At 44.3% G+C, this 26874-nt stretch overlaps 1 protein-coding gene across 21 annotated transcripts in view; it reads right to left on the bottom strand.

Moving 5' to 3' along the window:
• Nucleotides 1-26874, bottom strand: part of rims1a (regulating synaptic membrane exocytosis 1a) — a 908397-nt gene that overhangs the window by 843854 nt on the left and 37669 nt on the right. The window contains exon 1 of one of the 21 annotated variants that reach the window (XM_070884754.1): nucleotides 24450-24486. The exons of the other annotated variants lie outside the window; for them this stretch is intronic. The gene's annotated coding sequence lies outside the window, so the exon portion shown is untranslated. Of the gene's footprint in view, nucleotides 1-24449; nucleotides 24487-26874 lie in introns of those variants that run through there. 21 annotated transcript variants of the gene reach the window in all.

Genomic DNA, 26874 nt, shown 5'->3' with positions numbered 1-26874 from the left:
CCCGCTAGAACAGTGCACATCGGAGAGGCCTGCCTAATTTATAGAATAAAAATTGCGGCGAATACTTACCTCGCGATTCTCCAATAGCTGTAGGCCCAATTCCACCTCGGCACAGCACAGCAGGAGCTGCTGGGGGCGGACCTAAAGCCCTGCGCCGTAAACAGTGCCAGCAGCTGCGCGCGTGTACAGTGGAGGCTGCACTCGTGCGCAGTAGCTGCCGGCGTCCTGTCTCCGGGGCGACGACCCTATCCCAGGACGAAGGGACGTCGCCCCTATCCCCGGCCGAGTGGCCTGCGCATCTTACCTCGGCGGCGGGGTCCGCCCATCTAACCTCTCACTGGGGTGGGTCCCGCCCATAGAATTGGCGGCTGCGTCGGCAGCCCGGCATCGGCTGCGTGCGGGCCCCGCCCAAAGTCCTCGGTGGGGCCCGCCCGCCCTGCATCTTGCTGGGGCGGGCCCCGCCCGAAGAGTCGGCGGCGTCAGCAACAGCCCGGCATCATCTTCTCTCCCCTACCTCCAATCATCATCTTCTCCACCCACCACCCCCCCCCAATCCCCATCTTCTTCTCTTTCTTTCCCCCCCCCCCCCCCCCCCGCCATCATCTTCTCTTCCCCTCTTCTCCCTGGTGCTGCACTAGGTACATAGAAATAATCTTTTTATTTATTGAGTGATTTTAAAAAAAATTTTAATTTTTTTATTTTTTTTTAAATTTATTTGGATTGATTTATTGGTTTATCATTTATTATTGATGATGGCTCTTTATTTGTAAAAAAAAGTGTAGTGTTTTGTGTTTGTTAGCCCCCACCCCTCGTTCCCTACGCCTGATTTGTAACCTACGCCTGATTTTCTAAGTGTAGGCAAGGTTTTTTTGAGCGTACAAAAATCTACACTTACTCCATTCTAAGTTAGTTTGGACTAAGTTTTCGCTGCCTAAACTTGCAAACAGGCGTAAGTGGCTGGACATGCCCCCTTTTGAAAAGAAAATCTGTTCGAAAATGAAACTGTTCTATCTCCCTAGAACTGGAACAAACTAAAGGCCGAGAATTGCAATTTCTAAGATACTCCATTCTAAACTAGTTGCTCCAAAAAAATAGGAGCAACTCAGGCCGAAACTTGGGCCCATGGAGGGGGAATGGAAGCGGATGCAGGGGTAGGAAGGGGAGAGGAAAGTAATTTATTATACACCAATGGTGACAATTTTTTTCCTTTTGTGTTCACATGACAGAATCAGCAGGCCAACCAAGACTTTCAAAAGAAAAACAGAAGCACATTTTCAGCTGTTGAAATGATGGTCATTCCACTATCGACACTGACCAACAAGGGTTCACAGCAGTACCAAAGCAAAGCAGACCATAACCATTGTTGCTGCAAGTGTTTGATAAATGTTTGTGCTAGAAAGCACAGAATGTGGACATGGCCATTTCAGTCTGCTCCTTTCAATGAAACTTGTACCTTTATGGAGTCTCAATTTAGTCAATCTCCTAAGAGGAAGAAATAGCCACAGGCAACACTTCCAAATCCAACCAAGGAAAAACTCGGATATTAATCGAACTTTGCAGTCGATACAATTGTTTCCAGACATATTCAAAAGAAGAAATTCACATGGTCTCAATATAATTGGGGACATAGTATTTAATCGTTTTTACTTATGTTCAGCCTTATAACCTTGAATCCCTTTACTTTGTTCAGCATATTTTTGTTTTGTTGAATTTATTGAGATTAATCAAGCAGGTTTTCTCATTGTACAACAATTCGGGATTTTAACCAACTTACATGTGAACTTCATTATGCAATATAACTTCAGAATGACCAATGTGAAAGAGGGGAAAGGAGGTGGAGTTATAATCATGTATGTCATCATCATCATCATCATCAAAGGCAGTCCCTTGAAACGAGGATGACTTGTTTCCACGCCAAAAAAAAAAGATGAGTTTACAGGTGTTTCAATGAAGGACCTAATATTCCAGGTCCTGAACTATGTAACATCTCCTGGACAGACCAAGATTCACAATGCCAAACTCATTTGAAATACAAGTATGGAATTTTTGCTTTAGTTCCACAGGACATTTCCACACCTGTCTTGTAACAAACTAAATTCTGTTTTGCAGAGTGCAGAAAGCTCTTCTGGTTTAGTTGGTCTCAGTATTAACCTTAATGTCAAACTAGAAGCATAATTCAGTGGGAGACACAACTCTTATTTAAATACTCTCATGTAGAAAGCCCTCAAGATTGAAATGACTTGATTAACAGACATTTATTGCCTTCATGATCTGGATGCAAGAAAAAAAAATTTACATTATAACTTGCACATAACACTGAACAGGTCCCTCAAAGGAGTAACTAACTTCACTCTAAAATGTGTAGTGAATCTTCTGTTTGCAAACACATAGCTGGATGGCAAAAATGTGTGTCACTTCAGTACGACGTCATGAAGAAAACAATATGCACTACTTATCTCCCCTGACTAAAAATGTTTGCCATGTTTTCACACGTCCTTTTAAATGTTAAAAGTTTAAAAGAAACTTCAGTGAAGTTATTAGAAAATGGTAAAACTCTTCATTTACAATAGAAACTTGTTGGCCCAGGAAAATATATAGAGCCTAGAAATAGGTTAAGCAAATACATCTTCAGATAAAGCAGTTTAACAGCAAAGAGATCAAGATTTATTTCAATTCCACAGACATTCTTGGAAAATGAGCAGCAGTTCACAATGAATATAACCGAATGATTTCTCAGATTCCTGGATTTCTCTTTTTTTTAAAGAAAGCTAAAATAGACTCATTTTTTCTAGGTTTAATGTTACCATTATTTTAATTATCAGTCTGGTAAAATCAGCCAACAGGCCAGTGGAATATCACACTCTCCCCACCCCCACTCCCTAAATACTTGGATTTTCAAAAGGGTCTTAATACAAAAGGTCAGTGAAGCAGTTTCCTAATCCTCCTTATGTAGGTACTGGAAAGTAAAAAGAGCACTTTTCTTCCTCTAGCAAGTCTATTTATCGCAACTGAGGCAGTTGTTTGGATTGGAAATAGCAGATGTCCTACACAGAATCAAACAGTAGAAAATGTCATCTTTCACAAATTAAACAATTGCACAGATATGTTTGGCTCCTTATCTGTTTCTTTGAACAGTGAAAGCTAGTAACATGAGAACTAGGCAGAAGAGTTACTGAGTTTCATAGTAGAAGGGTCCTCAATTCAAATGTAGAAAGTAGATGAAATTACATGGTTTCTGCTGCATCAGAAGTTTATGACTGCATGTATACGGATATCAGTATACATGCAGTCGGGTACTGATATCAGTATACATGCAGTCGGGTACTGACGTCAGTACACGACAGCATGTATACTGATGTCAGTACACGACTGCATGTAACATATTTCAGGAGAACAGACAGACTGGTGAAATGGGAAGACATATGACAGATGAAATTTAACACAGAAGTGTGAAGCGATTCATTTTGGTAGGAAGAATGAGGGGCAATACAAACTAAATGATGCAATTTTAAACAGGGAGCAGGGACAGAGAGAACTGGGGTGTTTGTGCACAGGACAAGTTGAGAAGCTAGTTTAAAAAAGCATATGGGATCCTTGGCTTTATAAATAGAGTAATAGAGTACAAAAGCAAGGAAACGATGCTAAACCTTTATAAATCATTGGTTAGGTTAGGCCAAAGTTGGAGTTGTGTGTCCAATCTTGGACACCGCACTTGAGTCAGGTAGTCAAGGATTTAGAGGGTGCAGAGGAGATTGACTAGAAAGGTACCAGGGATGCGGAACTTCAGTTACGTGGAGAGGCTAGAGAACCTGGGGTTGTTCTTACAACAGAGAAGGTTAAGGGGAGATTTGATAGAGGTTTTCAAAATCATGAAGGATTTTGATAGAGTAAATATGGAGAAACTGTTTCCAGTGGCAGTAGGATCGGTGATCAGACGACACAGATTTAAGACAATTGGCAAAAGACCAAGAGGGAGATGAGATTTTTTTTTTTAAAAAACAGCCAGTTGTTGTGATCTGGAATGCGCTGCCTGAAGGGGCGGCGGAAGCAGATTCAATAATAACTTTCAAAAGGAAATCGATAAATACCTGAGGAGGAAAAATTTGCAGGGCTATGGGGAAAGAGCAGAGTGGGACTAATTGGATAGCTTTGTCAAACAGCCGGCACAGGCACGATGGGCCATATCATTCTATGATTCTTGATTTCTCCATGTTGAACTCCATCTGCCAATTTTGCTGTTTACTGCTGACACCTTTTACCTCATCTGCATACTTGATCTGCTCCCATTCGGATGAGCATATTCTGCCCGAATGGGACTGGTCCCCAGAAAGCGAGACAATGACAAGAAAGCAGCAGTGCACATCCCAGAGGACCTTTCCACCCTCACCCAGCAATGAGCAGAATAATAAAGGAGTCATAACGAAATGTATACAAGGCAATGTTTTGGGATCCCCAGTATAAAAAGGATATTAAAACCGTCGAGAATGTACAGCATCAGAATTAGGTTCGATGGCAGGAGGCATTTCTTATCGCAGAGACTTTTCCACCTATGGAACAAGTTGCAAGCTCGTGCAGAGAGAACGGATTCACGGCAAAAAATTTAAAGGGAAGCTCCACTAGTTTCTGGCTGAGGCCGACACACAATGCACAGAAATTAGGTGGGGTGCTGGGAAATGCGTCTCCCAGTCACTGTGCTCTCTTGGAACCTCTTTGGTTGCCTTTGGGGATGAGAGAGTAATTTTTCCAGGAGATTATGAAGCTGCCTGGGGGTGGGGGTGCAGTGGATAGATGGTGCACAGTGTGGATAAATTGCATCAGCTAGTCTTTTCCTGTTCATCATTTTTGAGAATTTATAAATTCACCAGGAAACTACAGTTATGAGAACAAACAAAATTTTCACCAGAGAAGGATACGAGGGTCATTGAATATATTTAAGGTGGAGATAGACAGATTTTTGAGTGATAAGGGAATAAAGGGGTTTGGGGAGCGGGCAGGGAAGTGGAGCTGAGTCCATGATCAGATCAGCCATGATCTTATTAAATGGCAGAGCAGGCTCGAGGGGCCAAATGGCCTACTTCTGCTTCTTGTGTTCTTATGTAGCAGATTTAAATCAAGGTTTTTAAAATTATTAGGATTTTGAGAGATAATAAAGGCTATTTTTTCTGGTGAAGTTTCATTGACAAGGGCTTCATCAATTTAAATTATCGTGGAGTGAGAAGAGGTTAGGAAAAATGTGTTTGTACAAAGTTATTGGAGGATGGAATGCTTTACAACAGGGAGCAGTTGAGCAGAGGCCTTTGCATCTTTTAAGGGAAGGAGTCGATAAATATTTGGGGCGAGCAGGAAAGTGGGTTAGTTTTGGATAGCTCTACAAAGAGTAGGCACAGGCACGATACGAGCAGCGTCCAAGCCTGTGAGCAGAAGTTAAGTGAGAAAGTCCATGCACCTGCGAAAAAGAGGGACAGGATAAATCTTCATTTAGAAAGACACAGATTAATCAAGGATAGCCAGCATGGATTTGTTAAGGGAATGTCATGTCTGAGTAACGATTGAATTTTTTGAGGAGGTAACATGGAGGGTCGATGAGGGTAATGCATTTGATGTAGTGTTTATGGATTTTAGCAAGGCTTTTGATAAAGGTCCCACATGGCAGACTGGTCATGAAAGTAAAAGCCCATGAGATCCAGGGTAAAGTGGCAAGTTGGATCCAAAATTGGCTCAGAGGCAGGAAGCAGAGGGTAATGGTTGATGGGTATTTTTGTGACTGGAAGGCTGTTTCCAGTGGGATTCCACAGGGCTCAGTACTAGGTCCCTTGCTTTTTGTGGTATATATCAATCATTTAGACTTGAATGTAGGGGGTGTGATTTAGAAGCTTGCAGATGATACTAAAATAGGCTGTGTGGTTGATAATGAAGAAAAAAGCTGTAGTCTGCAGGAAGATATCAATAACTGGTCAGGTGGGCAGAGCAGTGGCAAATGGAATTCAATTGGAGAAGTGTGAGGTAATGCATTTGGGGAGGGCTAACAAGGCAAGGGTGCAGAGGAGATTTACGAGGATGTTGCCTGGACTGGAGAATTTTAGCTATGAGGAAAGATTGAGTAGGCTGGGCTTCTTTAAAACAGGAGGCGGCTGAGGGTAGACCTTATTGAGGTGGACAAAATTATGAGGGGCCTAGACAGAGTGGATAGGACAGACCTAGTTCCCTTAGCAGAGGGGTCAAGAACCAGGGGCCATAGATTTAAAAGTAATTGGTAGAAGGTTTAGAGGGAATAAGAGGGGAAATTTCTTCACCCAGACAGTGGTGGGGGTCTGGAACTCACTGCCTGAAATGGTGGTAGAGGCAGAAACCCTCACCACATTTAAAAAGTACTTGGATGTGCACTTGAAGTGCCGTAACCTACAGGGCTATGGACCAAGAGCTGGAAAGTGGGATAAGGTTGGATAGCTCTTAGTCGGGCGGTGCGGACACGATGGGCCGAAATGGCCTCCTTCCGTGTTGTAAATTTCTATGATTCCATAAAAGCAACAAAGCACAAAGTTCACATCTGCAAAGAGGAAGATGCAGAAAAGTCAGAACCTGAACTGAAAAAGTTCAAAAAGCCACTGAAGGTCTGATTCATCTCGACATCTTGTGAAAGGCTCAACCACCAACTGATACAAGTTACAAATAAGGTACAGAAGGAGGGAAGCTTGTTGGTACATCTTCATCTAAAAAATAATGGAATTTCACAAGAAAAACCATTGAAAGAGAGAGAAAATGTTCAAAAGACTAAGATAGAAGGAACTGAAGGATAGGAGGGAGAGACAGGTCGGGAGGATTGATCCATTCAAAAGTTGTTGGGCCTAAAGTCACAAAACACATGTTCTTGCACACCAACTTGAAGTAACGGTTCCATTCTCCCTCTGCAATCTCTTGCTGCCCTGTTTCAGATGCCACCCTTGAGTCAGGTTTACTGCTCATCTCCTTCATCATTAGTAGCAGAGTCTTCAGCCAACACAGCCCTGCGCTCTGGAATTATCTTCCTAAATCCTTCCACCTTGCTACATCTCTTCCCACCTTCAAAAGCCTCCCCAGATCCTACCTTATCAACCAGGCCTTTGGTCCACTCTCCTAACTCTCTTCATGAAACAAATTGGAACATCACAATACTATGCTGGTTGTTGATGTTTAGACGGTAATAACAGACCTAAATTTAAATAAATAGTAAGGATAAAGCTAAGAAAAGAGATTGAAGGTAAGGAAAACAAAAAATGTGTAGAATTCAGAACTGAATTTCCTTAGTAACAAAATAATGTAAAATAGGCTACTGGTGTCAGTGGCTGAACATGAAACGTGAGGGGTTTTCTAAAAGGCAATAAAACAAATAAGAATTTCTGGCATCTAAAGGGAATCCTGTTTATTACATTTTATGGATGATATACAGAGATATCACAAAGGAAGGAAAGAGATTGTTTGGCTAGGCAGGCCAGATGGTCGCTGTCTGCCTGAATTACATTACTATTTATCGAATATATTAAAAATCTTACATCTGCATGCACATGCAGTCAATTTTTTGCCATTATAAATCCCTATGTTCATAGAATGAAAACGGCTGATTATAAACTTGGCACACTATAAAAATACTCTCCCACCAATGTCGGCGCTACAGCAGGAGGATGTAATCCCAGCATAGTTGACATAGATAGTTCCATTATAAATGTGAACATAGAAATTTATATCAGAAATATAAATTAAAAGACAGAATGTACAACTTTAAAATGGGGACTTAATGACGTCGGCATTCACAGGACCAATTCTCCCCGCCCTCTAATCCCGTTGCACATTATTACACTTGGTCTTCACTCCCACTTTGTAACATCACAGGAAGTCAACCATTGTTAATTTAAAAACGAAAGAGATATTTAAATTATGCAAGAAAGTAGAAAAGATCACAAAATATACCAAAACAGGGGAGATATTCCAACAAAGAGGAATACAGAAAAAGGAAAGTCACAGTTTACATCAACAGAAAGTTTGAAAGAAAATCCTTGGGATATGTCTGTTGCAAACAAAACATTGAAGATTATGTGGGGTCCCTTAAGGATGGGACCAGTGAGATGGGGAAGATAACTGGTGGAGCTTTAAAAACTGCCATCACTGTATTCATTGGCGAACAAGTAAAGTGCTGGGGAATGGATGTTAGCTTCAGAGAAAATAATGCTCAGCAAAAAGTGGTGTGTGAAGTGAAGTACTTGAAGGATCATGAAACTTCATTGAGAGTATTAATATAATTGGAAGAGAATAAGGAGTGAAAAGGTAGAAATTTTTACTTGTCGTTAATGAACCAGGAGTATTGATTTCAATCTTTAGAAATGGTCAAAAGCATGATCATAGGAAATATAAGTCATTTATCTGGCAGCTATATTGGAAAAATACTGGAGTTTGGTATTAAGGACACAATTCAAAAATGTGTCCTCAATACCAAAAGAAAAGGACTTGCATTTATATAGTCCTTGCATTTATGGCTTTCACGAGCACTGGAAATCTCAAAATGTTTTACAGCCAATGAATTTATATTTATATCGCTCCTTTAACGTAGTGAAACGTCCCAAAGCACATCACAGGAGTATCATACAATAAAAATTTGACACCGACCCGCATAAATAGAAATTCGCGCAGGTGACCAAAAGCTTGGGCAAAGAGGTAGGTTTTAAGGAGCATCTTGAAGGAGGAAAGAGGTAGAGAGGCAGAGAGGTTTAGGCACGGAATTCCAGAGCTTAGGGCCTAGGCAACAGAAGGCACAGCCACCAATGGTTGAGCAATTATAATCAGGGGTGCTCCAGAGGGCAGAACTAGAGGAACGCAGATATCTTGGGGCGAAGAGGGGAAGGGGGCAGGTTGTGGGGCTGGAGGAGATTACAGACATAGGATGGGGCGAGGCCATGGAGGGATTTGAAAATTAAGGATGAGAATGTTGAAATCAAGACATTGCTTAACCGGAAGCCAATGTAGGTCACGAGCACAGGGGTGATGGGTGAGCGGAACTTGGCGTGAGTTACAACATGGGCAGCTGAGTTTTGGATCACCTCTTGTTTACTTAGGGCAGAATGTGGGAGGCCAGCCATGGGTGTGTTGGAATAGTCAAGTCTAGAGGTAACAAATGCATGGATAGAAACATACATAGAAAATAGAAACATAGAAACATGAGGGCTTCAGCAGCAAATCAGCTGAGGCAAGGGCGGAGACGCGCGATGTTACAGAGGTGGAAATAGACGGCCTTAGTTATGCTGTAGATATGTGGTCAAAAGTTAATTTCAGGGTCAAATATAACACCAAGTTTGCAAACAGATTGGTTCAGTCTTAGACAGGAGTTGGGGAGAGGGATGGAGTCAGTGGCTAGGGAACGAAGTTTGCGGCGGGGACCAAAAACAATGGCTTCGGTCTTCCCAATATTCAATTGGAGAAAATTTCTGCTCACCCAAAACTGGCAAGTGCAGTCCCATCCAACTGGACGACAGTGGAGAGGAGTTGGAGAAGGATAGCGTGGTCAACTATGTCAAAGGTTGCCAACAAGTCAAGAAGAACGAGGAAGGGTATTTTGCCTTTGTCACAGTCACAAAGGATGTCATTTGTGACTTTGATGAGACCCATTTCAGTATTGAGGCAGGGGTGGAAATCTGATCGGAGTGATTCAAACATGGAATTGCAGGAAAGATGAGCACGGATTTGGGAGGCGACAACACGTTCAAGGACTTTGGAGATTGGGCAGTAGTTTGCAAGGATCGAGGATTGTAGGAAACATGGCAGCCAATCTGCACACAGCAAGCTCCCACAAACAGCAATGTGATAATGCCCAGATAATCAGATTTTTTTTTCAAATGAGCAAATAGCCCTAATTATATTCACATAGCCTATTGGTCTTTAACATAGAAACATAGAAAATAGGTGCAGGAGTACACCATTTGGCCCTTCGAGTCTGCACCACCATTCAATAAGATCATGGCTGATCATTCACCTCAGTACCCCTTTCCTGCTTTCTCTCCATACACCTTGATCCCTTTAGCCTTAAGGGCCATATCTAACTCCCTCTTGAATATATCCAACGAACTGGCATCAACAACTCTCTGCGACAGGGAATTCCACAGGTTAACAACTCCAAGTGAAGAAGTTTCTCCTCATTCCTAAATGGCTTACCCCTTATCCTTAGACTATGTCCCCTGGTTCTGGACTTCCCCAACATCGGGAACATTCTTCCTGCATCTAACCTGTCCAGTTCCGTCAGAATCTTATACGTTTCTATGAGATCCCCTCTCATCCTTCTAAACTCCAGTGAATACAGGCCCAGTCGATCCAGTCTCTCCTCATATGTCAGTCCTGCCATCCCGGGAATCAGCCTGGTGAATCTTCGCTGCACTCCCTCAATAGCAAGAACGTCCTTCCTCAGATTAGGAGACTAAAACTGAACATAATATTCGAGGTGAGGCCTCACCAAGGCCCTGTACAACTGCAGTAAGACCTCCCTGTTCCTATACTCAAATCCCCTAGCTATGAAGGCCAACATACCATTTGCCTTCTTCACCGCCTGCTGTACATGCATGCCAACTTTCATAGAAACATAGAAAATAGGTGCAGGAGTAGGCCATTCGGCCCTTCGAGCCTGCACCGCCATTCCATGAGTTCATGGCTGAATATGCAACTTCAGTACCCCATTCCTGCTTTCTCGCCATACTCCTTGATCCCCCTAGTAGTAAGGACTACATCTAATTCCTTTTTGAATATATTTAGTGACTGATATATTCAATGACTGATGTACCATGACACCCAGGTCTCGTTGCACCTCCCCTTTTCCTAATCTGCCACCATTCAGATAATATTCTGTCTTCCTGTTTTTATCACCAAAGTGGATAACCTCACATTTATCCACATTATACTGCATCTGCCATGCATTTGCCCACTCACCTAACCTGTCCAAGTCACCCTGCAGCCTCTTAGCAAACCTTTTTTTGCCGGCGATCTTCAGGTGTGGTTTTCTCCAAGGCAGCCAGCACTGGCAGGGCAAACAAATGCTACAGCGAGGACCTGAAGCAGGTGTTAGGGCCCTGAGTGAAGGATAAATATTGGCCAGGACAATGAGGATAACTCCCCTGCTCTTCTTTGAAATAGTGCCATAGAATCTTTTACATCCACCTGAGAGGCAGACGGAGCCTCGGTTTAACATCTCATCCGAAAGACATCATCTCCGACAGTGCAGCATTCCCTCAGTATTTCACTGGCATGTTGGCAGAGATTTTTCTGCTCAAGTCTCTGGAGTGAGACTGAAACCCACAATCTTCTGACTCAGAGGCGAGTGTGCTACCTACTCAGTCACAACCAATACTGAAAGCACATCTAAAACAATACATACAAAACAACACGAGTTTACAAAGACAGGTTGTGACATATATTTAAACACTGAGGATGTCAAAATGGATACATTTTTAAAATTATTGAAATACACTAGGATTGATAACACAGGAGAGCACCAAAGTTGAATGCAATTCTAATCATTGTGGTTAAGTGACCAGCAACTTCAGTTTTAAAAGCCCTTAACCTGGAGGCTGAAGGAAAGATGGGGAAGTAGGAAATGTCACAGTTGAGACCCTAGCAAAGAATAAGTTGGATTAAGGGACAATGTGCTGAATCTGGATTTCGATACACAATTTAAAAAAAAAACATTCAATATGGCTTACGGCTAAAGTCAAAGCTCAAGAGATCCCAGATTAAGTTATAATTTATGTTTATTAACAGGTTGAATAATAGGTGGCAACAGTAATTGACTGATCAGTGGAATTTCCCAGGGACTGGTCCTCGGATTCCTGTTGTGCGTAATTCTCAGACCTGCTACAATTAGAGCATTTAAATTTGCAGATGACAAGAGTGTCAAAAATGAATCTGTTCAAAAGGAACAGATATAGCTCAAAGAAACTACAAGCAAGTAAAAACTAGGCAGATAAATGGCAAATAGTATTTATACATAGAAATACGGAAAAGATTCAATACAGTAACAGCCCATTCAGCCCCACTAGTCTATGTTGGCATTTAACGTTCAAATGAGCAAATAGCCTATTAGTCTTTTACCTTTTTTATTGCTGCCGATCTTTAGGAATGGTTTTCCCCAAGGCAGCCAGCACTGGCAGGGCAAACCAATGTTGCAAGCAGGCATTTTGACCTGATTTGCATAAGCAAAGGCACTGCACCTGCTTTAGTCATAGGCAAAGAACGTCTCGTAGCACCTGTAAAACAGGTGCCATGCAGCCTCATTTCTAGGCTGCTGAATTACATCCATCACACTTTCGCCCATTTTCACATATTATCAATATTCCATTGCTACTTCCTTTGGTCTCCTGAAGAATTGACGACATATCCTATTTTCGGTAACATCTGCAATATAGGCAGATATCTAAATCACTAATACACAGTGAACAGAAGCGGCCCCAGAACTGAACCCTGTGGGATATAATACCCACTTCCAAACACGGAGAATCTGCTCTTAACCCCTACTCTCGGTTTACCACTTTTGAACCGATTCTCTCCACAGATGCTGCCTGACCAGCTGAGTATTTCCAGGTATGCAAATGAGTTGACGCAAGACACCATAACTCGCCAAATTACTGGCAAGTGCACAGCTTCTTTCACTGGACTAACAGCAGTGCAACGCACCGTGTGGAAATTCATCTCCATAATCATCATAGGCAGTCCCTTGAAATCGAGGAAAACTTGCTTCCACTCGAAAAGTGAGTTCTCAGGTGACTGTACAGTGCAATACGGGAATTACAGTCTCTGTCACAGATGGGACAGACAGTCGTTAAATGAAAGGGTGGGTGGGGAGTCTGGTTTGCCGCACACTCCTTCCGCTGTCTGCACTTGTTTTCTGCATGGGAGTCTTGTGCCAGGCATGCAGACAATGTGGCCCACCCAACGGATCTGGTCGAGTGTGGTCAGTGCTTCAATGCCGGGGATGTTGGCCTGATCGAGAACACTGACGTTGGTGCATCTATCCTGCAGGATTTGCAGGATCTTGCGGAGACATCATTGGTGGTATTTCCCCAATTTGAGGTGTCTGCTGTATATGGTCCACGTCTCTGAGCCACACAGGTGGGCGGGCATCACTGCAGCCCTTTAGACCATAAGCTTTGTGCCAGATTTCAGGGCCTGATCTTCGAACGTTCTCTTCCTCAGCCGACTGAAGGCTGCGCTGGCACACTGGAGGCGGTGTTGAACCTCGTCATCGATGTCTGCCCTTGCTGATAATAGGCTCCCGAGGTATGGAAAGTGGTCCACGTTGTCCAGGGCTGCGCCGTGGATTTTGATGACTGTTTGGCGGGGGGGGGGGGGGGGGGGGGGAAAGATAGTGCTGTGTGGTGGGGTCAGGTTGGTAGAGGACCTTTGTCTTACGGATGTTTAGTGCAAGGCCCATGCTTTCGTGCGCCTCGGTGAAAATGTTGACGATGGTTTGGAGTTCAGCCTTCGAATGTGCGCAGACGCAAGCGTCGTCCGCGTACTGTAGTTCGATGACAGAGGATGGGACGGTCTTGGATCTAGCCTGGAAGCAATGAAGGTTAAACAGGTTCCCACTGGTTCTAAGTTTAGTTCCACTCCAGCGGGGAGCTTGTTGAGCGTGAGGTGGAGCATTGCAGCGAGGAAGATCGAGAAGAGGGTTGGGCGCGATGTCACAGGCCTGCTTGACTCCGGTCCGGACGTGGATTGGGTCTGTGATGGATCCGTTGGTCAGGATCACAGTTTGCATGTCGTCATGGAGCAGGCAGAGGATTGCAACAAATGTTTGGGGGCAGCCGAAACGGAGGAGGGCACTCCATAGTCCCTCACGGTTAACAGCATCAAAGACCTTTGTACGGTCAAAGGCGGCCATGTACAAGGATAGGTGCTGTTCTCTGCATTTCCCTTGCAGTTGTCACGCCGTAAAGATAATGTCCGTTGTAACCCGTAGTGGACAGGTAAGAGAAGAAAGCACAGGAGATTCAGCAGCTGGCCGACAGCCATGATGTGCGAGGATTCTTCACCGGTCAAGTCCACCTACGGCCCAAGCATCCAAGGCCCCACCCCACTACTGGCTAAGAATGGGGAGACACTCATCAAGGATACCGAGGCAGTCAGGACCCGCTGGAAGGAGCACTTCGAAGATCTCCTTAATTGAGACTCTGCCTTTGACACGAGTGTCTTCGACTCCATCCCGCAGCATGAAACCCATCACCAACCCCAGCCCTGCACGAGGTAGAAAAGGCCATCAGTCAGCTCAAGACAACAAGGCATCGGGAGCAGATGGAATCCCCGCTGAGGCACTAAAGTATGGCGGAGAGGCATTATTGGTACAAAAGCATGACCTCATCTTGCTCATCTGGAAGGAGGAGAGCATGCCAGGAGATCTCAGAGATGCAGTAATCGTGACCATCTTTTAAAAAAAAGGACAAGTCCGACTGCAGCAACTAGAGAGGAATCGCCGTTATCAGCCACTGGGAAAGTCGTCGCTAGAATCCTCCTCAACCGTCTTCTCCCTGTGGCTGAGGAGCTCCTCCTGGAGTCAGAGTGTAGTTTCCATCCACCACAGGTTACATTCCCAAGTGTCAAGGATGGCAGATGGTTTTAGGAAAAGAGAACAGGTGGTGTGAAGAAGCAGCGGTAAGGGATATAATGGGAGCAAGGGTGTGGGAGAAGCATGAGCGATTAAAGGAGGGAATGGGAAGGGAGTAACTTAGTGCCAGTTTCCCTGCAACTCCCACTCCAAATCCTGCCTGGAGCCATTGGTGGCTCCTTTCCCCGCCACACTACGTCATAGCACCCACCACTCAAAAGGAAACCAAAGAAGCAAGAGAGAAACAGAAGAGCTCAGAGAGTTGAGCAAGGAAGTGGGAAATAGCAACAGGGACATTTTCTCAGACTTGTCATGTACAATACCATACGAGATTGACTATTTCTATTAAAATCCCCACTGCCTTCAGAGGATCTAAAATCACTGATCTCCCAAAGCCAAACTGAATGCTGAAGACCCTTTATTTCCTGTTCATCCATCCTTATCCCAAGCATGAAATGTATTCACTGCACAGCACACAGACTATGCAAATATAAAGTAAATGACTCCAGAGAACTCAGTCAAAAGATTTCTGGTGATAATCTCACTTCTGTGAAAGAGCTGCTTTTCTGAACATTGATTCTACTTTGAGAAAAGCACAGGCATTTATGCTTACAGCCAGGTTACAAAATTAAAAATAGGAAGATTTTCAACTCATGAAGAACTTTGAAAGTCCTGAATCGTTTTTTTTATTTTGCTTCCTAAAAAAGAAAATGGATGAAAAAAAAAACTTGCATTTATATAGCACCTTTTATGACCACAGGCCACCACAAAGCGATTTACAGCCAATCAAGTACTTTGGAAGTGCAGTATTTGTGTAAACAAAGCAGCCAATTTGCACACAGTAAGGTCCCACATACATCAGTGAGATAAATGACCAGATATTCTACTTTTCAGTAACATTGGTTGAGAGATAATGTTGGTCAAGGCACCAGGTGAACTCCCTGCTCTGGCAGCCTCGATTATGTACTGAAGTCTCGAGTGGAGCTTGTACCCACGAGTTCCTAACTCAGAGACGAGAATGCTACCATTGAGCCACGGCTGACAAGGATGACCATCAAGCCACACCTGGTGCACAATCCCCGAGCAATGATGTAGTCGTATGAAATGATACTGACATCGATGAACAGCTTTACAGGATACTCAAACTGCAGGGACATGCTATAGAATCGTACCCATGGAGTGCATGGTGAGACATTGCAAGTGCGATCCCCGCAGCATTCTGTAGTACGAGTAGACACATGTCAAATCGACTCTTGCAAATGGTGCTACTTTGGCATCATTGCTTTGAAAAACAGCCTGGATTGTTTTAAATATCCCATAAGCACTGGGATATGACAGACCCTTTAATGAACCAGTTACACAATTATATTTGAATTGCTGTAGAGGTTATGGTTGTACATCAACACATATGTAGTACGACTAGCCCCCAAAATACTCCTATTATATGTTCGTAAAGCACCATGTGATGTGCATCTGCAATCGGAAGTTTACCAACACACACAACATTACCCTCCCAACTAAATTTTCCACTCAGCATTCTGCACCGCCAGTAATTGAAATCACCTGTATAACTAAGCCAACTGAGATTCTAATGGGACTCTAGAATGCCAAAAAAGTAGTTCACATAGTGTTCCCGAGTAGTTTCCAACATTAATCAGCAGGTTTTACATCAAGTTTAAACTGGTTTAAACAATGCCAGAGCTCTGTGACAATGCTTGGAGAAGCACGTCCCACCCACTGAACCACAATACATGTAGAAAGCTTGGGGTAGAAATTCAGGCCCGCTGGAAACCTGGCGCACCTGCTGTTTTTAAAGTGATTTTTATGGCGCACTGGATGAGGTAGCCTCTTTCGCGAAATTTAGCTCCATGTCATTTTTTTTCAGGCAGACCGGAAGCCGGTCATAATGGTGGCGGAAGTCGGGCGGTAAGCAGAAGTTCGACAATGAGAGGGGCGGAAGTGGAGGTGGAATGGAGTCTCCGCCGCCGTCATTCATCAGCGGAGCGGTGATGACGTCACGACGCTTGTGCGTCACCACGGTTCTCCCCTTCACTTAAAGGGGAGAGTCTTCGCCATTTTAAAACTTCGGTCCACTGGACCACCAGGGAGGGTTTCGGCCGGGACCCAAGGGGGGTGCCAGACTGCCTGTTGGCGGCCCGGCCAAACCCGGTGCACAATTGTTGGCCCGACCTGGCAGTCTGCTGACAAAAAAAACATTGTGGCCGCGGCAGCGCGCCCTCGCCTTTAAAGACCGCATGTCATGCCATGTCGCACACACTTCCAACAAGGTGCACAGACAGAAAAAGCTGTCAGGGGCATTGCGCAGCGGATCAAAGATCTTTCACAGTGAATTTGGCTGGAGGTGCGGGAGATCAGCGGTGTGCAGCAGCGGGGCGGAAGTGGGCAACGCCGGAACCCCACCCACGGTGAATTTTGCTGACGGAGGCCATTCAACCCCAAATCAGTGGCCATTCGACTCCGCCTTGTGGCCGCCATTTTCCGATGGTAAGAGGCCTTTTCGGGAGGCTGAATTTCGGTCCCCTTCTCTTTAGCTACATGGCAAAACAAATTCTTATTGGCTTTGGAGTTGATTTCAGCAAGATACTTGGAAAGTCGCACAACTTGAGGCAAAACAAATTGCGTTAAAAAGAAGAATTTAGTAATACAATGAGAGCGATTTTCAACAGCTGCCCATACTGGGCTGGTGGCGGGCAGTCATACAGCATGTACTGGTCTCACTCAAACCATCTTCTGTACAACGTGATCAGGAGCTGGCAAATTTGAGTTACATTGTGGGTCACTTCTCCCAATGTTAATGAAGCTCAGAGTTCTGGGAGTGTTTTAAAAGTTTTTTTTAGCACCATAATGCAGTTAGATTTCAGCCAATATAAAGCTGAAGCTTTGTGGAACGACCTCCTGAAAGTGGTCTCACTAATCCTATCTTTTGTGCAGGCAGGAGTCTGGTACCAGTACCTCTTAAGAGCACAAGAAATAGGAGCCGGAGTGGGACACTTGGCCCTTCAAGCCTGCTCCGCCATTCAATAAGATCATGGCTGATATTCTACCTCAACTCCACCTTCCTGCACTATCCCCACATCCCTCGATTCCCTTGGTATCCAAAAATCTATTGATCTCTGCCTTGAATATACTCAACAACTAAGCCTCCACAGCCCTCTGGGGTAGAGAATTGCTAAGATTCACAACCATTTGAGTGAAAAGATTTCTCCTTCTAGACTCCCCAGCCAGGGAATACATTCTCCCAGCATCTACCTTGTCAATTTTTTTATGTTTCAATGAGATCACCTCTCATTCTTCGAAACTCTCGGGAAGATAGGCCGAATGTACTCAATCTCCCTTCATAGGACAATCCCTCCACCCCGCCCAACCCATCCCACACTTCTCTATTGATGTGCAACTAGAACCCCTGCATCAACTCGAATATAACAGTATAACTAGCCTCAGTTGGATTAGGTCAGCCAGCTGATGGGAAGCTCGCTGATCAGTGGAGTATGAAATCCAGCAGCTTGAGAGCAGAGCCAAGCTGGAAAGAAAGTGTAGCGGAGGGTTGGGGTGGGGAACTGGTAGCAGGTTACTGTACTTTTGTTGGGTCAAGAGGAGCGTTCCTGCTGCTTTTAGCCCCACAGAAATAGGCAGGAAAATGTTTGGTGATTGCTTTGTGAGCAGCCTCCAGCAGTCCCTTTCAGAAGCACCGATTAACCCGCTCAAGGCCCAGTATCAATGAGCGGAGTGTGCGAGATGTACGAACAACCAGCATAGGACACCGAGTTGCATATTAAAGAGCGTTCCCATCGGTTTCAGGCGATGAGTGCTGGCTGTCCATTTTGCAAGTTCTCCTGAAAATCACGTCAGGTGGGCCCTCAGGCTGTCATGGGGCAGGCAATTTTTGTTATTTTTTCATTTTCAGCTGCTGGCCATCCCATTGTACAGCGTGAATGGCTTGGGCGTCTGTTGAAAATCATCCCGAGTATTACTTAAAGCAGCAGGAATCATGGATATTGCTTCCCGCTCCCCCAGAACAACAACTTTGGAGCCAATGAATGTTAGGTGATCGTACACACCTCACAGGAAGAGTGCACAGGTTATTTTTATTCAATGCATGTCCAGAATCCTTTTTGAATTTGCCTTTCAAAATCCAGTGATCTAATTTTTATTTGACTTGTTAAAAAAAAAACTACATTAATTCTGTTTTATGAATAAGCGTGACCTCTGCGCCCATCAAATCCACTCCTATTTATTACCTTACATTCACATCATCTCAAAGCACTCAGTACAAAGTGACCATGCTACATATTGCATCTCATTTCTACATGACTCTACTCTACTAATGAAAGGTGGAGTTAGTCCCCATGGTGGTGTATGTTTAGTGCTCGGCAAGCCTTTCTGCATGGCCAGATCAGATCAGATTTGATCAGTCTGCAACTTGGATATAGCATTTTTCCCCCCACATGCGTACGGCAAGTGGTAGGTTAACAAAAATACTTCCAACAACAGATACATCATGTACAGCAGCAAAATATGATAAATATCTCCACATCTGGTTTTCCAGATAACTCCTGAACAGGAGGGAATTACCATTTAAACTTGCATATTCTATTCAAAACAAAGTATGTTTTCAGTTGAAAAAATATGAGAAAAGGCCATCCAGCCCATCAAATGCTCTTCTCCCAAAGCAAAACTTCTGCAAACTTGCTCCCTGCCTCCTACAATAGCTATCCTTGCAACTCCCACCATTCAACTGTCATGTCACTATGATGCTGCATCATGTCAGTATGAAAAAGATTTTTGCTTCCAAAGTATTTCACAATTAAGAGTAGCATAAGATAAACAAGGTATATTCTGACACAAAAGCAAAGTACTGCAGATGCTGGAATCTGAAATAAAATTCTGAATTGGGATCAAGTCCACAGATTGACAGACTCACCAAGTGGGTGACAGTCTACCTTTGCAGGTTACATATCTTGAGTGGATCAGAACATCAAGTCATAATTTAAAACTGAAATTATAAATGGAAGATGTTCAAACTTACAGCCACGATTATGACCAGAATCACAGAGTCTAACATCTCAGATTGATGTGATGAGAGTTTCTGGCTGGCAACAATCCACTGAATGAAACATCAAATGCAGAAAATTAGCATTGCTTCCTTGGATCATTAAGGCTTCAAAAGAAACATTACAGCTCTAGTTCATATCAACTGACTCCCTACGGATATTTGACATCTCCATCCACAGATGATTTACAGGTCGCCAATACAGAACAGAAAATCAAGAGAATATATTCAGGTTTTTTTTTAAAAAAAGGATAATATTTATGGGATGTATTGCAAATTGTTGCCTGGTCCAAGAAGCTGGTTAATCATCCTGGCATGCCTGGTTTCCTACAGTACCACTGAAAGCATGATACATTTGGGATTGGGGAGCTTCGGAGGAAGCAACAACTACTTGCATTTATATAGCACCTTTAGCATAGAGAAGGCGCTTCACAAAGACGTCAGACAAAAATGGGCATAGAAACATAGAACATAGGTGCAGTTGTAGGCCATTCGGCCCTTCGAACCTGCACCACCATTCAATAAGATCATGGCTGATCCTTCACCACAGTACCCCTTTCCTGCTTTCTCTCTATACCCCTTGATCCCTTTAGCTGCAAGGGCCATATCTAACTCCCTCTTGAATACATCCAATGAGCTGGCATCAACAACTCTCTGCAGCAGGGAATTCCACAGGTTCACAACTGAGTGAAGAAGTTTCTCCTCATCTCAGTCCGAAATGGCTTACCCCTTATCCTTAGACTATGTCCCCTGATTCTGGACTTCCCCAACATCGGGAACATTCTTCCCGCATCTAACCTGTCCAGTCCCGTCAGAATCTTATACGTTTCTATGAGATCCCCTCTCATCCTTCTAAACTCCAGTGTATAAAGGCTCAGTTGATCCAGTCTCTCCTCATATGTCAGTCCTGCCACCCCGGGAATCAGTCTGGTAAACCTTCACTGCACTCCCTCAATAGCAAGAACGTCCTTCCTCAGATTAGGAGACCAAAATATTCCAGGTGAGGCCTCATCAAGGCTCTGTACAATTGCAGTAAGACCTCCCTGCTCCTATACTCAAATCCCCTAGATATGAAGGCCAACATGCCATTTGCCTTCTTCACCGCCTGCTGCACCTGCATGCCAACTTTCAAGGACTGATGAACCATGACACCCAGGTCTCGTTGCACCTCCCCTTTTCCTAATCTGCCGCCATTCAGATAATATTCTGCCTTCGTGTTTTTGCCACCAAAGTGGATAACCTCACATTTATCCACATTATACTGCATCTGCCATTTGCCACTCAACTAAACTATCCAAGTCAACCTGCAGCCTCTTAGCATCCTCCTCACAGCTCACACTGCCACCCAGTTTAGTGTCATCTGCAAACTTGGAGATATTACACTAAATTCCTTCATCCAAATCATTAATGTATATTGTAAAGAGCTGGGGTCCCAGCACTAAGCCCTGCGGCACTCCACTAGTCACCGCCCCCCCATTCCGAAAAGGACCGTTTATCCCGACTCTTTGCTTCCTGGCTGCCAACCAATTCTCTATCCATGCCAGTACATTACACCCAATACCATGTGCTTTGATTTTGCACACCAATCTCTTGTGGGACCTTGTCAAAGTTCTTTTGAAAGTCCAAATACACATCCACTGGTTCTCCCTTGTCTGCTCTACTAGTTACATCCTCAAAAAATTCCAGAAGATTTGTCAAGCATGATTTCCCCTTCATAAATCCATGCTGACTTGGACCGATCCTGTCATTGCTTTCCAAATGCGCTGCTATTTCATCCTTAATAATTGATTCCAACATTTTCCCCACTACTGATGTCAGGCTAACCAGTCTATAATTACCCACTTTCTCTCTCCCTCCCTTTTTAAAAAGTGGTGTTACATTAGCTACCTTCCAGGTCATAGGAACTGATCCAGAGTCGATAAGACTGTTGGAAAATGATCCCAATGCATCCACTATTTCTAGGGCCACTTTCTTAAGTACTCTGGGATGCAGACATCAAGCCGGGGACTTATCGGCCTTCAATCCCATCAAATTTTCCCAACACAATTTCCCGTCTAATTCGGATATCCTTCAGTTCCTCCTTCTCACTAGACCCTCGGTCCCCTAGTACATATAGAAGGTTATTTGTGTCTTCCTTCATGAAGGTAGAACCAAAGTATTTGTTCAATTGGTCTGCCATTTCTTTGTTCCCCATTATAAATTCACCCGAGTCCGACTGCAAGGGACCTACGTTTGTCATCACTACTCTTTCTCTTCACATATCTATAGAAGCTTTTGCAGTCAGTTTTTATGTTCCCGGCAAGCTTCCTCTTGTACTCTATTTTCCCCCTCCTAATTAAACCCTTTGTCCTCCTCTGCAGAATTCTAAATTTCTCCCAGTCCTCTGGTTTGCTGCTTTTTCTGGCCAATTTATCTGCCTCTTCCTTGGATCTAACACTATCCTTAATTTCCCTTGTTAGCCACGGTTGAGCCACCTTCCCGGTTTTATTTTTACTCCAGACAGGGATGTACAATTGCTGAAGTTCATCCATTTGATCTATAAATGTTTGCCATTGCCTATCCACCGTCAACCCTTTAAGTATCACTCGCCAATCTATTCTAGTCAATTCATGCCTCATGCCGTCGAAGTTAGCTTTCCTCAAGTTCAGGACCCTAGTTTCTGATTTAACTGTGTCACTCTCTATCTTAATAAAGAATTCTACCATATTATAGTCATTCTTCCCCAAGCGGCCTCGCACAACAAGATTGCTAATTAGTCCCTTCTCATTGCACATCATCCAGTCTAGGATGGCCAGCTCTCTAGTTGGTTCCTCGACATATTGGTCAAGAATACCATCCCTAATACACGCCAGGAAATCCTCCTCCACCGCATTGCCACCAGTTTGGTTAGCCCAATATATATGTAACTGCTGTACCTTTATTGCACACATTCCTTTTTTCTTGTTTGATGCTGTCCCCAACCTCACTACGACTGTTTGGTGGCCTGCACACAACTCCCACCAGTGTTTCCTGCCCTTCAGTATTCCATAGCTCCACCCATACCAATTCCACATCATCCAAACCAATGTCCTTCCTTATTATTGCATTAATTTCCTCTTTAAGCAGCAACGCCACTCCGCCTCCTTTTCCTTTCTATCTATCCTTCCTAAATGTTGAATGCCCCTGGATGTTGAATACCCCTGGATGTTGAGTTCCCAGCCTTGGTCACCCTGAAGCCATGTCTCCGTGATGCCAACTACATCATATCTATTAACTGCTACCTGCGCAGTTAATTCGTCCACCTTATTCCAAATACTCCTCCCATTGAGGCACAGAGCCTTCAGGCTTGTCTTTTTAAACATACTTTGCCCCTTTAGAATTTTGTTGTAATGTGGCCCTTTTTGTTTTTTGCCTTGGGTTTCTCTGCCCTCCACTTTTACTATTCTCCTTTCTATCTTTTGCCTCTGTCTCCCTTTTATTTCCCTCTGCCTCCCTGCATAGGTTCCCATCCCTCTGCCATATTAGTTTAACTCCTACCCAACAGCACTAGCAAACACTCCCCCTAGGACATTGGTTCCGGTCCTGCCCAGGTGCTGACCGTCTGGTTTGTACTGGTTCCACCTCCCCTAGAACCGGTTCCAATGTCCCAGGAATTTGAATCCCTCCCTTCTGCACCACTCGTCAAGCCACGTATTCATCTGAGCTATCCTGCGATTCCTACTCTGACTAGCACGTGGCACTGGTAGCAATCCTGAGATTACTACTTTTGAGGTCCTACTTTTTAAATTTAGCTCCTAGCTCCCTAAATTCGTCTCGTAGGACCTCATCCCGTTTTTTTACCAATATCGTTGGTACCGATATGCACCACAACAACTGGCTGGTCACCCTCCCTTTTCAGAATGTCCTGCACCAGCTCAGACATCCTTGACCCTTGCACCAGGGAGGCAACATACCATCCTGGAGTCTCGGTTGCGGCTGCAGAAACGCCTATCTATTCCCCTTACAATTGAATCGCCTATCACTATCGCTCTCCCACTCTTATTCCTGCCCTCCTGTGCAGCAGAGCTACCCATGGTGCCATGAACTTGGCTGCTGCTGCCCTCCCCTGATGAGTCATCCCCCTCAACAATACCCAAAGTGGTGTATCTGTTTTGCAGGGGGATGACCACAGGGGACCCCTGCACTACCTTCCTTGCACTGCTCTTCCTGTTGGTCACCCGTTCCCCATCTGGCTGTGTACCCTTTACCTGCGGTGTGACCAACTCATTAAACGTGCTATTCATGTCATTCTCAGCATCGTGGATGCTCCAGAGTTCATCCACCCGCAGCTCCAGTGCCGCAATGCGGTCTGTCAGGATCTACAGGCAGATGCACTTCCCGCACACGTAGTCATCAGGGGCACCGGAAGCGTCCCTGAGTTCCCACATAATACAGGAGGAGCATAACATGTGTCCGAGCTCTCCTGCCATGACTTAACCCTTAGATTAACCTAATTGGGTAACAACAATGTTAAAAAGTTATTTACGGATAAAGAAAAAGAAAAAGTACTTACCAATCACCAGCCAATCACTTACCCCCTTGGCTGTGACGTCACCTTTCGATTTCTTTTTTGCCTTCTCACCCTGCTGCAGCTGCACAAGCACGCTTCTCCGACGCGTTGGACCTTTTTATAGGCCTCAGCGACGCACCTCCCGAGCCTCTCCACGCACCTGGAACTCCCGAGCCTCTCCGACGTGTTGGGCCTTTTTATAGGCCTCAGCGACGCACCTTCTGAGCCTCTCCACTCACCTGGAACTCCCGAGCCTTCTCTGACATGTTGGGCCTTTTTATCGGCCTCAGCGACGCACCTCCCAAGCCTCTCCACGCACCTGGGACCTGGCACTGAGACAAAGATATTCGGAAGGTGACAAGTGGGTTTTAAGAAAGGCCTTAAAGGAGAAAAGGGAGGTGAAAAGGTGGAAGGACGTGGAGAGGGAATTTCAGAGTATGAGGCCTAGATGACCGACGGCACGGCTGCAGTGATGGGATGAAGCGAGCGAGGGAGCAGAGTTTGTGCTGGGTGGGGGGTGGGGATGGAGGAGGATTGTAGAGCTGGAAAAGGTTACAGAGATAGGGAAGGATAAGGATATGAAGGGATTTAAACATGAGAATGAGAATTTTACATTTGATGGATTGGGGGACTGGGGGCCACTGTAGGTTAACAAGGACAGAACTATGGGTGTTCCGGATGGTGCCACATAGGATGCAGACAGCAGCAAGAGTTTTGGATGAGCTGAAGTTTACGGAGCCAGATAGGAGAACACTGCAATAGTCCAGCCTGGAGATGACAAAGGCATGGATGAAAGTTTCAGTAGCAGATGGGCCAAGGCAGGGGCGACAGTGGGTGATGTTATGGAGGTGCAAGTAGATAGGTCTTTGTAATGGGGAGCATATGAGGCAGCGGAATGGATGGCCTCATTATTAGTGGCAAAGAAGTCCATGAGATCCTCACATTTCTTGTTGAAGAGGAGGGTGGAGAAAAGATGCCGGGGGTTATCGTAGCTGTCCACTACGATCCTAGAGTAGTGTGAGGTTTTGGCAGAGGACAGTGTGGCCTGATTGTGCTTGATGTGAGCCAGCCAGATCTGATAATGGATGGCTGAGCTAGTTGTCTGCCAGGTATTCTCAAGTCTGCACCCCTTGGACTTGAAGGAGCAAAGATGGGAGCAGTACCGGAGATCAACCGTGATAGGAGACAATAAAGGTTTTGTTGGGACAAAGTATAAAAGATGGACTTGTGTTTCGTAGATTGATGGCTGCAGAAGCCAGGCAGGTGGGATTGAGAAAGTGCAGTTGCAAGTGAATTGGGAGATCGTGCACAGCAGTCTATACTCAAGAGCTGAGGATACAAATTGGGATGTACCACTGGAGGAAGTTGCGAGGAAAGTTGAGAAAGGCCACAGAGGATTTAAGTGAGCACAACTGAAATAAAGGCAATTAGTAAAGTAAAAACAAAATCAAGATGGAGCAGAGATTTCTTCCTCAACTCCCCCGCCCCCCTCCCCAAGCTAATCAAGCAAAACTTCAGAATATTCATCCAAACTTACAACCCACTCTTAAAGCTCTGAGTAATTGCAATGTATGACTAACTCACAATTATTATTAGCCTCACAGAGTATGAAGTATCTGTATCAATACAGGACTGGAGGTTATAAGGATAAAGAGTTAGCTGACATAGCATTGATTGCTGTTTGCTGCTAGTCTATGGCACATTATCAATTACTCATTGGGGGAAGGTGGTGGAATTCATTGGGTTAGATTCTGCAATCGGAACCGCATCCGTTACTATCAACAAATATTTCTAGGACTCCTAGCCCTTACAATGGGGCAGCAATTCCAACATCCCGGGCCCGTACAAAGTTTCTACGGAAGGCATCAGAAAAGCGCGCAATGCACATGCGCTGAAAACCAGTTGTAGCTCGACAGATCATCCGTAGATCGGTAATAAGGACATTTGCTTGGGCAAGATTGCGGGATCTAAACATACCTTGCTCAGCAAATATCCTCAAAATTCTTGCGCCTGCATAACCTACTTATACAGGCGCAAGAGTTTTAAAACATACAAAAACATAAAAGAAAATTTAACAAACATTTTATTGTTAAAAACCCTCCCCACTACGGTAAGTTTATTTAAAACCATATAAAAAAAATTTATTAAACCAGATAAAAAAATTTTATATAAGACATTAATAACTTTAATTTAAATGAATCTTAAATATGTAGTGTATATTTTCTATTTTTTAATTAGTGTTTTGGATGTTTGGGGGCGTTACGGAGTTCCGATTATTATGAATGAGAAAATACGATACCTTGATTGGCTGCCCAGAGCCATGTGACTCCAGCTGCAGCTTACGGACGTCCCGCCGTGCACGCGCTGCAACGCGCAATGAGTGAAGACCTCAAGGGACCTCGAGCGGGCGCAGCAGGAACAGGTAAGTTCGCATTTTTTTCTCCTTTTTTCAGTCATTTGCCCGTGGGAAGACCTCAACCGGGATTTCTAGGCCAATAATTTGGATTTCTTTGTGAGGTTAGTTTATCTTTAGTGAATCTGGTGTATAGAACTGTGTGGAGAAGAATTTCCTCTCCCTGTCCCCTTTATCATGTGTACTTTCGTCTCACACTATTTGAAGTAGCCTTAGAAAAATTAGTTTTTCATCTATTTTATAGCTTTGTT

This window comes from Pristiophorus japonicus, chromosome 7 (genome assembly GCF_044704955.1).
Source record: "Pristiophorus japonicus isolate sPriJap1 chromosome 7, sPriJap1.hap1, whole genome shotgun sequence".
NCBI lineage: Eukaryota > Metazoa > Chordata > Chondrichthyes > Pristiophoridae > Pristiophorus > Pristiophorus japonicus.
The sequence above is the reverse complement of the archived record's forward strand: the minus strand, read 5'-3'. Positions and strand labels throughout refer to the sequence as shown.